This window comes from Pipistrellus hanaki, assembly GCF_964339955.1.
Source record: "Pipistrellus hanaki genome assembly, chromosome: 13".
NCBI classification, from domain to species: Eukaryota; Metazoa; Chordata; class Mammalia; order Chiroptera; family Vespertilionidae; genus Pipistrellus; species Pipistrellus hanaki.
In genome coordinates, this window is record NC_140515.1 from 49,048,355 (window position 1) to 49,064,003 (window position 15,649).

General features: G+C 40.8%; 1 long non-coding RNA gene across 1 annotated transcript in view; it reads left to right on the forward strand.

Moving 5' to 3' along the window:
• Positions 1-15,649, forward strand: part of LOC311631752 — a 37,003-nt gene extending 21,354 nt beyond the window's left edge. Inside the window, exon 3 of the long non-coding RNA XR_014796644.1 lies at positions 14,822-15,649. This is a non-coding gene — a long non-coding RNA (uncharacterized lncRNA). The remainder of the gene's footprint in view (positions 1-14,821) is intronic.

Below are 15,649 nucleotides of genomic sequence, written 5' to 3' on the forward strand. Positions count from 1 at the left end.
ACAAAAGAAAATAAAGTAGCTGTACTACTATGATTCCATGCCCAGCAAGCATGGCACAGTGTTGAGCATCAACCTATGAACCAAGGGGTCATGGTTCAATTCCCGGTCCAGGCATGTGCTTGGCTTGCGGGCTCAATCCCCAGTGTGGGCATGCAGGAAGCAGCCGATCAAGGATTCTCTCTCATCATTGATGGTTCTAGCTCTCTCTCCCTCTCCCTTCCTCTCTGAAACCAATAAACATATATTTTAAACAAAGAGAACCTGAGTGAGAGACCTTACACAAAAGGGAAATTACTGGAAGAATTTGAAACACCGATAAAAGGCTAACTAAATGGCTACGAAATAGGCCGTTTCTTCCTGATTTCCTTCCTGGTCCTATTCTCACACCTCCCTCTCAGCACTTTCCGTCCTCCTCATTTCCTGGCCTCCTCTTTGCCCTTCAAAACTCTCATCCCCTCACTCAACCCCGACTCAACCTTAGGAACACAAGTTGGTTAAACTGATCCTCAGAAAGTTGTGTCTACAACTAAGTCACTATTACCACCAAAACACTGTTAGTCCAAGAAATAGCCAGAGGTGGAATAATTGTCTAGGAAAGGCATTTGAGTCCCTATGGGGTCTCTCTATAGTGCACATATTTTGAGGTAACCTAGGACTCTGTCTCTATTTTTTTGAGTTAGTCTTTTTTAGAGCAGAATCTGGTCCATCACATTGTAGGAGAAGTGTTACAGAAAAGGATCTATGGCTGGGTCCTTCTGGTCTCAGTTTAGTCAAGTGCTGAGTTTTTCCTTTTTCCTCATCACCAGATCCTTCTCAACATCCAATTTTTCACCTTCTGCTCTAGGCTCTTGTGCTGGGTGTTGTCCCCATGGGTGTTGTCCCCTCCCTGGATGGTCAGTGTGTTCTGTGTAGCCTGCTGCCAATGATTGGCCCTCACTGATCCCCTTTAGAAGGACCCTGACATTGATGTAGATTCCCCTCTCTTGTGGCTCCCCAGCAGTGTGGAGGGTTACCTGCAGTGGGAAGTTCAATTCTTGCAACTTCCTCCCAAAAGCACTGATGGTTCATAACCTGCTGCCTGGGCTGGTGCTAGACCATACTCCTTTTCACGTCTCAGAAACAGTAACCTTTATACACACTTCTTGGATTCCCTTTTAAAAAAATCATTTCCTGTGTATTTCTAGTAGGTATATTAAATTTTGTATCCCTGTAAATATAACTCTCCCTAATTTTAAAACAGTTCAGATAATCATTGGACCTCACCTTCTAAACATCACTTCTTTAATAAGAGAGAAAAGTCTGCAGCATTTCCTTCCTGCAGAAGGGGGGGAAAATAAAAAACACCATGATTGTAATAAATATTGCAATAGCACAGCAACAGCATTTAGGATTTTTAAAATTATATTCAGGTTCTGTTGTGTCTGGCTTATTTCACTAAGTACAATGTCCTCAAGGTCCATATTTTCTATACCATGTGTCTGCATTTCCTTCCTATTTAAGGCTGAATATTATTTCATGATATATATGTATATCACATGTTTTTTTTATTCATCCATTGATGGACATTTGGGTTGTTTCACCTTTTGGCTATTGTGAATAATCCTGCTATGAACATGAGTATACAAATATTTATTCAAATGCATATTTTCAATTCTTTTGGATATATACAGAAATGGGATTTCTGGTTCATGTGCTAATTCTATGGTTGATTTTGGGTTTTTTTTTGAGGAACCACCATACTGTTTTCTACAACAGCTTTACCATTTTTTATTCTCACCAACAATGCATAAGGATTCCAGTTTCTCAACTTCCTCACCACTTACTATTTACTGATTTTAAAAAATATATATTTTTATTTTTATTGATTTCAGAGAGGAAGGGAGAGGGAGAGAGAGAGAAATACCAATGATGAGAGAGAACCATTAATCAATTGCCTTCCATATGCCTCCTACTGGGGATCGAGCCCAAAACCCGGGCATGTGCCCTTGACTGCAGTTGAACCTGGGACCCTTCAGTCTGCAGGCTGATGCTCTATCCACTGAGCCAAACCAGCTAGGGCTATTTACTGATTGTTTTATTGCCATCATCATGGGTGTAAGTGGTGTGTCATTGTAGTTTTGATTTGCTTTTCCCTAATTATTAGTGATGTTGAGCATCTTTTTTATGTGCTTATTGGCCATTTGTGTATCTTTTTTATAGAAATATCTATCCAAGTCCTTTGGCCATATTTTAATCTGGTTGTTTGTTTATGCTGTTGAGTTGTAGGAGTTTTTTTGTTTTTTTCACTTTTTCTGAATTGTCTTGGATAGTCTCTCTTATTAATTTTTGGGGAGAACTTCAAAAATTGACACATTATCATGCTAACAAAATAGAGACAACTTTGTTTACAACCATTCCTTACATATATTGCTTACAGTATTCTGATGCAGTTCAAATGCATTCTAAACATCCAGTGCTGATTTACACTGGGAATGACATACACGTAATTAGTGATTTTAATGGCATATCATTGTGATAACTTTAGAAAAGCAAGTTGGCACACATGAAAGTGTTAACTTGAGTCAGTTGATGCCAGAGGATAATGCTTGATTCGTGCTAAGAGGTTTCATCTAAATATTTCTCCTGGTTGTCACTTAGCATAGATAATTGCTTACTAAGCTAGTCTCTTTGGATAAATTTCAATTTTTCAGCATTTGATTTATCTTGACAATTGGGATTCTCCATGGAAACAGCGGAGCAAGATGCAACACCTTCCAAAAAACAAAAATAGCACTTTCTTAGTTGCCTGGCAGCAGTACTCTTTGATTTTATTCACAGGGAAATTTATTTTTGTTGATTGGTGGAGCTTTGGCAGAGAAAGGGAAAGAAAATATAGTTTTCTCAACACTCAAAAATGGATAGGCCAGCGTAATCTTTTTTTAAAATACCCAAACAAGGTCTCCACAACCCTAAAGAGCATGGGGGGGGGGAGGAATATATATATATTCTCAGATTGTGAGAGGACATAGGCCAAGCCGGGGAGGAATGCGGGAGGTTGGCTAGCTGGGAAGGGACCATGGGAAGGCTCCAGGGCATGTAGGACCCATCTCCTATTGGCTGGACCCCAGCAGCAAGCTAACCTACTGGTCGAAGCATCTGTCCCCTGGTGGTTAGTACACATCATAACAACTGGTCAACTAGTTGACTGTCTGCCCCCTGGTGGTCAGTGCATGTCATAGCAAGAGGTTGAGTGGCCTTAGCATATAATTAGCATATTATACTTTGATTGGTTGAACGGATGACTGGACAACTGGACACTTTTGGCATATTAGGCTTTTATTAATAGGATAGTCTATATAATAAAGTGGTAATATGCAAGGATACCTATTAGCTTGTCTTGAGAATACTAAGGATGTTCTTGAAGGTGAGATTTTTAAAAATATATATTTTATTGATTTTTAACAGAGAGGAAGGGAGAGAGAGAGTGAGAGAGAGCTAGAAACGTCGATGAGAGAGAAACATCGGCCAGCTGCCTCCTGCACACCCCCTACCGGGGATGTGCCCGCAACCAATGTACATGCCCTTGACCGGAATTGAACCTGGGACCTTTCAGTCCGCAGACCGACGCTCTACCAACTGAGCCAAACCTGCTTCGACGTGAGATTTTTTTTAAAATTTGTATTTATAAACTAGGGAGTACTCGGTTTACAGAAAAACTTATATGTTCTCAATTAGGAAATTTTCAAACATGCACGCTGGCAGCTCCAGAATTTCTATAGAGGTGGACTAAATAACAATCTGATTGGAAGGGAGGTAGGGTAAGCAAAAAGGCTTGCCATTGCATTTGCTCAAGCACTTCAGTATAATTGAAAAACCCTCAGTTGGCCATATTAAAGAATTATTTGAGGGGGGGAGGGATTAGTTGGAGAAGAGCTAATGAAAATTATGTGGAATCCCAAAATCCCACACTCTCAGGTATTCCTTGGCCCATACAGTGCCTATATTAAGTGTTTCTATAAATACACAGAGAGGGCTGGAAGGATAGACACCAAAATGTTAATGGAACTTGTAAATGAAAGTGAAATTCTGGGTAATCTTTACCCTCTTTTGTTCCCCCCCATCACCATTTATCCCTCTTAGATTCTCTTCTACCTCCATCCCACCTCTGTAATCACCACATTTCCCCTCTTCTTTGTATTTTCCATATTGTTTGCATCTTTTGCACTGAACCTATATCACTTCTCCCGCCCCCACAAAAAGAAGTTATTTTCCACAAAGAAAAAAAAAATCCTCTGACCTCAACTTTCCCCCACATCTCATTTTAGACATCTAAATGATGCTTCAAGTTCCCCCAAACTTCAGTTCTCCCATTATGTCTCTTTCTTGCTGTTTCACTTCATTCCTTCTCTGCAAACAACTTAAGTAAAAGAAACAACAATAGGTGTAAAAAGGACCTTGGTCTGAGTGTTGCGATTGTAGGTCCAGCCCTCAACTTCTCTTTAGGACCTCAGCCTCCACATCTGAAAAGGGAGGGATTGGAAGAATTGGGGGTTATAAACTCAAAGGCCCAGAGGAGCCAGGGAGGAACAAGTGAGAGAGGCAGGTGGTCTGGGGGGGCAGTTGGAGGCATTGTTGGACTCGGGGACCAGCCCCATCTTCTGGAGGCACCACTGCAGGCCTGGGGTTGTCAGATCTTCCGACTTATTGACTGGCTGGATATCTGTTTTTTTTTATAAAATCTTCTGATTTTTTAATGTTGGCAAAAAATTTTTTTTTAAAAAAACGTGAATTCCTTGCAGGCCAAATTGACCACACCTATGATGCTATCTGGCAGCTGGTGAGCCAGACTCTGGTTGGGATGCTCTCTAAGGCCCTAGTTTTCCCCTAGGGGGAGCCTACTCTGGCGCCACCTAGTGAGGGGGGCTGTCATTCTTCCCTTGAAAGCTTTGTGGGAAAAGGCTGTTACAATTAAATAGATCGATTAAGAGGTCATTTATTTGCATGCCAAAAAAAATTTATCTCTTGGTAAGGCGTAAGGCCTTATCATTTAGTATGGCCTCTCAGGTGTAATTAAAATACACCAAAACATGATTTACGCACAGCTCATTGGAAATACAGGATTAGGAAAAGTAAAGAACACTCATTATTAACCACATTCCAGACACGGATCTGTTTTAAAGCATTATTTCATTTAAGCCTCACTATGATCCCATGAACTAAGTAGTATTACTACTCTGATTTTATTAGACGGGTACTACCCTGGTTTTATTAGATGGGGGGATTGAAGCCCAGAGAGATCATGGAACTTGTACAGAATAGCACAGTTAATTAATGGTGGAGCTGGGATTCCAAAGCAGGCAGCCTTAATCAGGAAGGGATGCTCTTAAAATAATGACTCTAAATTGAAATTAGGCTCTTCCCTTAAATCCTCGGCAGAGTGCAGAACTGGTCCCAATTTTGAAGCAAAAATTCATAGTTAGAATTTTATTGGATTTTACTTTTTTATTTAAAAAATCTGGCTATCTGAACAGAATAGGTATTGTTAGATTATACTTGCTCACAGCAGGGTTTTTCAGCAACTGCTGGAAGAAAAATTGGGTCAAGAGAAGGAAACATGGGGCAGAAGAGCTGAATGGCCAATGCCTAGGGCTGCCAGGTTTAGCAAATTGAGGTGAGCTTGCTTCCATCTGTGAGAATATAATGTGAGCTATGGATTTTTAAAGCTTTTATTTTATTTTTTTAGAAAGCACCGGGAACCTGTTCCCCACCTCACCCCCATAGATACAGTCTTCACAGGGAGAGAGCAATGCTGTGTTGTTATACCTGCACAGAGGCTCCTGCTTAAACAAGCCCCACAAAGCAGGAGTGAATCCCCAGGGTGCCAAACCCCTGTAGCAAGTTCCTGTCTCCATAAACCAAGCCCTAAGTGCCTGATGACCGTCTGTGATGATCTAAGTCTTTAGTGATGTTGGGTTCTACCCTTCTTGTATTTCTGGATGTTAAAAAACGGCCTGTAGATGAAAAGCATGAACTTGCCTGAGTTTGAATCAGTTCCACCCTTACTAGTTGTGACCTCTTTTTCCCTGAGACATATCTTATCTGCAAAACAGAGATCCTAATACAACCTACATAATAGGCTTTTGGTGAAGAGTCCTGAGTTCATATTGTATTTAAACAAGTGTTTGGGCCCGGCTAATGTGGCTCAGTAGTTGGACATCCACCTATGAACCAGAGGTCATAGTTCTATTCCTTGTCAGGACACATGCCTGCTTGTGGGCTCGATCCCCAGTGTGGGGCGTGCAGGAGGCAGCCAATCAATGATTCTCATCATTGATGTTTATATATGTCTCTCCCCCTCTCCCTTCCTCTCTGAAATCAATAAAAATATTTTTTAAATGAAACAAAGACTCTAACCAGAGACAAAGAAGAACCTAGCAATTCCATAGATGGATATTTCTCTGAAGAAACCCAAAACATTACATTGAAAAGTCATATATATCCCTATGTTCATTGCAGCATTATTTACAGTAGTCAAGATATGAAAGCAACCTAAGTGACCATCAATAGATGAATGGATATATACAATGAAATGACACAGCCATTGAAAAAAATGAAATCCTGCCATCTGCAACAACATGGATGGACCTAGAGGGTATTGTGCTGAGTGAAATAAATCAGACAGAGAAAGACAAATGCCATATAATTTCACTTATATGTGGAATCTAAAAAACTAAATAAATAAGCAGAATAGAAACAGACTCACAGATACAGAAAACATTTTGACAGTTGCCAGATGGGAGGAGAGTTGGGGGATGTGAAAAAGGTGGAGGGATTAGGAAGTACAAATTGGTAGTTACAGAATAGTCATGGGGATGTAAAGTACAGCATAGGGGACATAGTCAGTAATATCGCAGTAATTGTGTATGGTATCAGATAGGTAGTAGACTTATCAGGATGATTATTTTGTAAGTTATATTAATGTCTGATCACTGAGTTGTATAGCTGAAACTAACATAATATTGTATGTCAACTAGAATTGAAAAAATATATTTTTTAAAATAAAAATAAATAAATAAATTGTCATTACATATACCTCAGCCCAGTTAAAACTGCTCAATACTAATGATAATAACCAACATTACTTCTCTTTTTAATATATTTTATTGAATTTTTACAGAGAGGAAGAGAGGGATAGAAAGTTAGAAACATCAATGAGAGAGAATCATCGATCAGCTGCCTTTTGCATGCCCCCCATTGGGGATGTGCCCGCAACCAAGGTACATGCCCTTTACCGGAATTGAACCTGGGACCTTTCAGTCTGCAGGCCAACGCTCTATCCACTGAGCCAAACCGGTTTCGGCCCAATATTACTTTTTTCCTGGTGCCAAGGCCATTTCAAGTGCTTCATATGCCAGTCATTTCATCTGTTAAACAATTAGTTGGATATTATTATTATCACCCCCTTCCCATTTTTTCAGATGAGGAAACAGGCTTGGAAAGCTGAAGGTAAGGGCATAAATAGCCAGGGAGAACTGATGCAGAGAGCCTCAATCAATGGAGCCCCAATGGCTTGCTCCTGCAGCATTTTATTTCCAGAATGTCTCCTGAGCCACTAGCTTCACCACAAATCTGCACCCACCATCACCAGGACAAGAAACGGAAATCAAATGATGGGCTTAATAAACATTATTTTGTGTTTCCAAAACTGTACTGCTTCCAATCTGTGCCTGAGTGGGGAGGAAGAAATAGTGTTAACCTCTTCATTAGTCTATCCTCCCCCACCAGGCTTATTCAGTCCCATAAACAATACATATAATTACACCGAACAATTGTGTGTTTATTTCTATGTCTAGACACAGAGCTTGCATTTGAAAACAAGAGAACAGAAAGGAGAATGCACCCTGCTGTTTTTCAATTCTTTGTGTCAAACTCTTTCTCAGCCTAAATGCCTCTCTTGTGATCAGAAGATACATATTCAGAGTATCAGGACTTTAAAAAACAACAGCTTTTTGTAGAGGAATTGGTATTAACTTAGGAGTAAGACAATAATTTATTTAAACAGCTTCTAGTCTGAGTAGGAACAAGTTATTTTAAACCATAGAGTATTGAGAAAATCATGAAAGGATGCTAAAACTAGTGAATGAAAATTAGTGGGGAATAAATTATTTATATAGTATCAGTCCCCACAAATTACATATACATTGTAAAGGGGAGAATAGTCACTTAACAGTGGTAAGACCTATAGACACCAACTTTATTAAATGATCCCAGCTAACATCACCAATATCGGGACCAACGGACATTAGGAAAACTGACATCAGGTGCTTCCTAAAATGATGTATTGAGGTAACTGTATCATTTCTGCCCCAAAATGCTTAATCTGAATCTAATCAAGAAGAAACGTCAAATAACTCAAATAGAGGACATTTGACAACATAATTGACCTATATTCTTCAAAGGTATCAAAATGCCATGAAAGACTGAAGAACTCTTTTCAGATTGAAGAAGAGCAAAGTGCAATTGAGTGGGTTTTAGTATATTCACAGTTGTGCAATCATCGCCACTATCTGACTCCAGGATATTTTCATCTCCCCTAAAAGAAACCCCTTTACCATTAGCAGTCACTCCACATTTCCACTCCCACCAACCCTGGCAACAACTAATCTACTTTCTGTGTCGATGGATTTGCCTATCTGTGAGTCTTGGTATTGTCTTCTTTCTTATGGCCGAATGGCATTACACTATATGGATATACAGGCAATCCTTGGGCTACGTCAGACTTGATGTACGTCGTTTCACGGTTACATCACCATCTCCCATTTATTTATATAAAAAAAAGTTCTGTCATTTTGACGTATATACATAATGTGCTTCATGCACAGTTCAATACCTGGTCAGGGCACATGCCAGGGTTATGAGCTCAACCCCCAGTAGAGGGCTTGCAGGAGACAGTTGATCAATGATCCCTGTTCCTTCTTCTCTTAAATCAATATAATTAATTAATTAAGTTCTAGTAGTGCTGGCTCAATTTTGCTGACTGCATTCCTCATGGTGTATTTAACACGTTCCTCTGCCCTCTGTATTTCCTGTAGTTAGATCTAGAGGTTTAATCTGCTTTGGGTTAGGTTTTCTTTTGGTAAGACTACCTCATAGATTATATTGTGTTTTCCTATTAGTAAGCACATAATGACTGGTGTCTCTCTTAGGATCAAGTGTTGATCAATTATTCCTTAGGAGTTACAATATAGTGATATTCTAACTTGGTCATTTCTTCATGTATTGTCTGGAATACTTATAAAGAGCAGTTCTCTGCATGTACTATTTGGCTACTTGGAGGGACAGTACCAGTAGGGACCAGGAAGGCAGCATACATAGCTGATTCTTTACCTTTATTTCTAAGCTTTCCAACTGAACTTGTTCACTAACATCTTGAAATGGTCACTAAAATTTTTGAACACTACTATAGACTCATGGATTTAAAAAAAATTTTTAATTCATTGAATTTTTTTTAATCCTCACCTGAGGTGATTATTTTCCCATTAATTTTCAGAGAGAGTGAAAGGAAGGAAGAGGGGAAAGGAGAGAGAGAGAGAGAGAGAGAGAGAGAGAGAGAGAGAGAGAGAGAGAGAGAGAGAGAAAGAGAGAAAGAGAGAGAGAGAGAGAGAGAGAGAGAGAGAGAGACACATTGATGAGCTGTCTCCATCACTTGCCCCCACTAGGGGCAGAGAGCAAGCCTGCTTCAGTCCACGGCTGATGCTCTTACCAATGAGCAAAATTGGCCAGGGCCCATTGCATTTTTTTAATGTTCAGATTGTCTCACATTTGACCAGTGCAACCCTTCAACTTGGTTTCTGAATACTTTTGACAGCAGGTTCTTGGATAGCTTCCTTGCTAGTTCATATGACAGGATGTTCTGGGTTTATCTTGTACACTTTTTTTTATTATTATTATTCCAAATTTGGAAGCAACCATTTCCCCAAAGAGCCTCTATTTTTCCAGTGGGAAATGAACTTTGAAAACTATACTCTGGATGCTAATGGTGCTCATTTCTACTGGGTTTATTTTATCATTGTTTCTAGAACTTTTCAATGGCAGATCTATGAAATATGTAGACAAGGAGGGGGGAACCTCCATATAAAAATGCACTAGAGATTTGAAAAGATAGTTGCTATGTAAACTTGAAGTTGATTTTGCTACTATGGGGGAAGAAACTGCCTGGGAATGAAGCCAGTAGGAAGAAGACAGAGGCGAATGATGAAAACAGATGCTCACCTACATTTTTTTGAGCAACTATCTGGTCAGTTTCTCCTCTGCCTCTTAATCATGTGAGCCAATACATTTCCTCTTTGCGTAAAATGCTCTAAAATCTTAAACTAATTTGAGTTGCAACTATAAGAATCTGAATAATAGGGTATCATGCAAGGCTTGGGCACTACTCCACATCCTTTTCCATAGGTGTCCTGGAGCTGGTTCCTACCAGTCCATTGTGCACATCTCTTCCCAACTCTGTCTCCAATGGCAGCACCTTGGAGGCTGGAAGTTGACCCTGGTGGGAGTATTTATACCATGGATATTGGCCAACGTTACAAATCAGAGCTTCTTTCCTATCTTTAAAAGCTGGTTGCTAAACATTTATTCAGACACTACTATCGTGCTTTCTCCTTTTTCTTAAGCCCTGCTCTAGTGACCACTTGCACACAGACTTCAACAAGTACCTCACCAAGCTTTTTATTTCTTGCCCTGGCTTTTCTAAACCAGTTCAGCACTTATGAGTGAGGGAAGCTAATGCCCAACGGAGCAACCATAGATGAATAAGGAACAGGACCTGGGAGATAAATGTTTTTCTCTTTCATTCCCAAGTTGGAAAATTTGACACCATAAACCTGGGAGCAAGATCTCAAATGCTCCCCCCGGTTGGACAATTTGGATATGAATTTCATAAGGCTTTTCAGATGACTGAGCAACAAGTCACCCTTAGTGATATCAACTTGATGATGCATCCTTGTGCTGGCTTTTCCTCCATTCCTGTTTGCACTCATGTCTCCTGGAGTCACATTCCCAATTAAAAGCCTTGCCCATAAACTTTAATGGTAAGCTCTCATTTCAGGGGAATTGGGTTAAGATACCCAGTTTCTACAAATATTCTTTATCTGCAGGTTATAGAATTAGCTCAAAGACACACAGTTGTGAAAAATGATGTAAACAGAGCCCTTTCAAAATGGAGTCAGAGCTGCCATCCCAGAGTAATTACGTTGTACATCTTACCACTCAAACCATTGGAATTTTTGAACTGGGCAAATAACCTTTAAACAACTATTTGTAAAGCTAACAAGAAAGCCAACATCCTGGTTATGAGGACTGAAAATTAGGGGCATTCTTTATCATTAGCATATAGACAACTTAGCTTATTTGCACCTATAGAAATTCCTTCTTTCTACTCCTGGAATTATTTCCCTTCCCTTTTTCATAAACACTCCTTGCCTGCACCTCATAATCATTAGGACTCTATTTGGGTTTCTGCCTGAATCAGTTCTTCCCAAATAGCTATTCTTTGATGGCAAATAAAGATTTGTTGCCTTTCACTTTGGCTTTTTATTTTTAAGGTTATCACAGTAAAAAAAAAAAAAAAAAAAAAAGGAATAAGATTTATTTCAGTAGTTCCCCTCCAGAAATACTTCTCCCATATGTATATTTTCTCTCAAGGCTGCCCACCCCAAATCTCTATCCACCATCATTTCTTGCAATGTGGTCTTAGTTGAGATTACCCCAGTGTGGTAATCATAGCTATCCTGTCAACAGACGGCCCCGAGTAGACACAGATGACACATGACAAATTTGGAAGAACACAGGGAGAGAGGGAATTTAATTGCATTTCCACATATCGAAATGTATTTGCATGTCTTTGGACAAGAATAATTTGTTTTGCTACCGGTTGTCTACAATCTATACACTTACAAAAGAGCTGCTAGACAATGGAAGTCACAGATACCCCATAGAATCAGATAACCCAGGAGTGTTTGGAATTTCTGCCTATTTTCCTATTGCAGGCACCTAGTTGTCATTTTGCTCCATTTTAATGTCTTTCATATTTCCCCTACATTCTGTAGTTGAACTTTCTTATTTCACAGATAAAGAAAAGAAGGCCTAGATGAAAATAGCAGTCATAATATATTTGTCTTTAAGAAGGACAATCATGTGTGAGGTTCAGGACACTTGCTTCTCATGTCCTCCTTTCATCTCTATGTTCCTTTATTCCACAGGGACTGTGCCTCCTCCCACTGATCTGTGGCTTTTCCTTTCCTGGTATCATCAACTAGCTAGCTTCCTTCTTATGCTGGGTCCAGGTGACAGTCTAGTTTGCCCAGTGACTTCACGTAGTTGACCTCAGTCACTGCCATTTTATTGGCCAAATTCTGAATTAAGGAAGACCCTTATGTTGTTTCTGCACTGTGTGTACAAATTGCTGTCTGCAGATAAACCTGAGGTTTGTGATCAGAAGGAAAGAATTGTTTTGTTGCTGTTATTGTTGTTGTTTTTGTTCAACCATTTCATATATGTAGAGGATACAAATAAATCCTCCCTTTCAGATCATGGCAATTATAACCTGTCCCTTCAGCATAACCACTGCAATCTATAGTTAGGGGAATATGTGGTAGTCAAAGGGAAAGAAAACCTTATTTTTAATCCCACAAGCCCAAAGTAGGTTAACACTAAGTCTCTTCACACCTTGCCAGTTTCTCACTTTCTGTTTTTCCTTAAAAGAACTAAGCAGACTGCAAACCAGCAGGGGATTTCCTCATGAGTTAGCAGGGCTGCTGTGTCTTACTAACTAACCTGACTGTCAGTCCCCCTTTCCCTACTTTAAAATCCTCTACATCTTATAATATTCTGCCAGGGGCAACAACCTTCACAGAGTGGCCTGTAGAGTACAGAGGTTTTTGTGTGTGTGTGTGTGTGTGTGTGTGTTTAATTAATACTTTATTGATTTTTTACAGGGAGAAAGGGAGAGGAATAGAGAGCTAGAAACATCGATGATGAGAGAAACATCGACCAGCTGCCTCCTGCTGGGGATGTGCCCACAACCAATGTACATGCCCTTGACCGGAATCAAACCCGGGACCTTTCAGTCCACAGACCAACGCTCTATCCACTGAGCCAAACCGGTTTCGGCAGAATACAGAGGTTTTGACATATATTGCAATACAGAAAAAATATGCTTTGGATCAAGAATAGTAGGAACATGAAATAAGCCAAATGCCATGACAGGAAATCAGATAGCAAGCCTTGTCAGTTTGCAAGTACACTGGGACCAGATGAAGGGAGAGTTGGCTAGGACCTCCCAGCATTTGCTTCGATAGAGCAAGGTCCAGCTGCATCCAGGTTTATGAAATACTAGAGGCCCAGTACACAAAATTCTTGCACTCGGTGTGTGTGTGGGGGGGGGGGGTCCCTCAACCCAGTCTGCGCCCTCTTGCAGCCTGGGAGCCCTTGGATATCCTTAGCGCTACCATGTAGGCAGGAGAGGCTCCCACACCACCGCTGCACTCACCAACCATAAGTTTGGCTCCTGGCTGAGAGGCGCTCCCCCTGTGGGAGCGCACTGACCACCAGGGAGCAGCTCCTGCACTGAGCATCTTCCCTGGTGGTCAGTGCATGTCATAGCAGCCGGTCGTTCTGCTGTTTGGTCTATTTGCATATTAGCCTTTTATTTTATAGGATGGCTGCAATCACCACAGGATGTTCAACAGTAGCAAGGAGCCAGAACGATCAAATCCACAGGAGAAGGTATCTTGGTCTATTTCCATTTGCATTGCTGCTAGAAATAGTGTGGCCTGGACTTTCTTGGTCCACTTAAGGAAAAGGATTTGTGACCCTATTGTTCTCCCTTCCGCCTAATTGATAAATGAAAGGGCAAAGGTGGAAGGCATACTCCCTGTTGGCAAAGTTCTGAGACTAGACAGGCTGGACTGAGTAGGAGACACGTGAGATGGGCATTTCCCTGTGTGGATGGGGAAATCTCAAACAAAGAAAGCTGTCATAATGAGCCTATCCTCAATATAGTAAAATTTGTAACAGGGTGCCACCTGCTGGTCAATGGTAAATTTCTGTTTTCAAGTTAAAGGTGTAATAAAAGCAAAGTCACAGAGTGAGTCAAAGTCTAAATTGGCGCTGTCCAGTACATCTGTAGTGCAAGCCACATGTTTGAGAATGGTATAAAACTAGGGACAGTGATGGGCATGTCTGAGGCCACCTATGTCTTGGGACAGGTGGTAGCAATGGAAACCGGCAGAGGTCGTAAGAGGCATTTCCTGAGTATAAATGGTGAAAGATTATTCTGTATTTTGACACTAGATGCATGCAGCTAAACTGTTCCTCTAAGGATCTGTTGGATGATCCAGAGGCTCCAGGGCACTGAGCCTTGTTCTAGGTGCCCAGCTCTGAGTTCAGGAATGTTTTGGACCAGGCTGGATTTACCTGACATCGGAGAGGGTGATGAATGAAGACTGTTCACGCTGTGGGTACTTGAATGGTGCCCGAGAGTACTGTTGCATATTGTTTAACCCCAGATTTGATGAGGATCACTGGCCCAGCTTATGTCCTGGCCGACATAGACACGCAGAGGGCTGGGCCTAGGAAGAAAAGTTGAGCTTCCTAAAAGCCTAATGTGACCCAATTGTACTGAGCTGTTTCCATCTACAACTCACCTCACCACTAGCACACACACCCCTGTGGTGAGATTTTTTCTGTACTGAAATTAGCATTATACTCCAACCCAAAAAAAAAATGCTGCTGATCATTATGCTGTTTTCTGACCCTGCTCATTTCCTTCTGGTTCCCCTAGGCATGTAACACCTGTTTGATTTACCCAGTGGGATAATTGGGCTTGGCTCTCCTTCAATTGGAGCCAACTAAGACATTCATCAATACCAGCTGACGTGCAGTCCGTGAGAAAATGAGGCTCCTAGGAAATTCCCATGTGCCTTGGGCAGACCAGCCTCCTCTCTGTTGGAATATATACTTTCAAAGAACTTCTTAACTATCATCGATAATGCAGGGACATAATTTAAAACAGTTGCTTAACTTCACCTCTTAATTTGCAATGGCCCAGAAGTCCTAAACACAAAAAGAACGTGAAACAATTCACAATTGGATTTACAGGTACAGACCTGCCTGATAAACTGGGATTTCCCAAAGAAGGCTGGACTGGAATGAGAGACAGCAGGTTCTGGAAAGAAAAATCACCGAAAGAGAGAACGCCTTTTTAATTACCTGGCATATCCACAATCGTAGCTGGAAAACCATTAGAACTAATAACCAGTTCATCAAGGTTGTAGGAATGGGGTGTGCAGGTGGGTAGATGGGGAGAGATTAACCAAATAATTTATTTGCATTTATGCATAATCCATGGACATTGACAATAGTATGGTGAAGTCCCCGGATGGGGGACAGGTGTGGGGTGGAGCAGGTCAATGGATGAAAAAGGAGGACATCTGTAATACTTTCAACAATAATGATAAATTTTTAAAAACCAACTATATTACTAGTAGAGGCCCTATGCACAAAATGTGTGCAAGAATAGGCCTTTGCTGCTCTGGCGGCTGCCTCAGCCCTTGCAGCTCTGACTTTGTCCCGAAGGTTGTCCAAAAGGACGTCCGGACGGTCGTTCCAC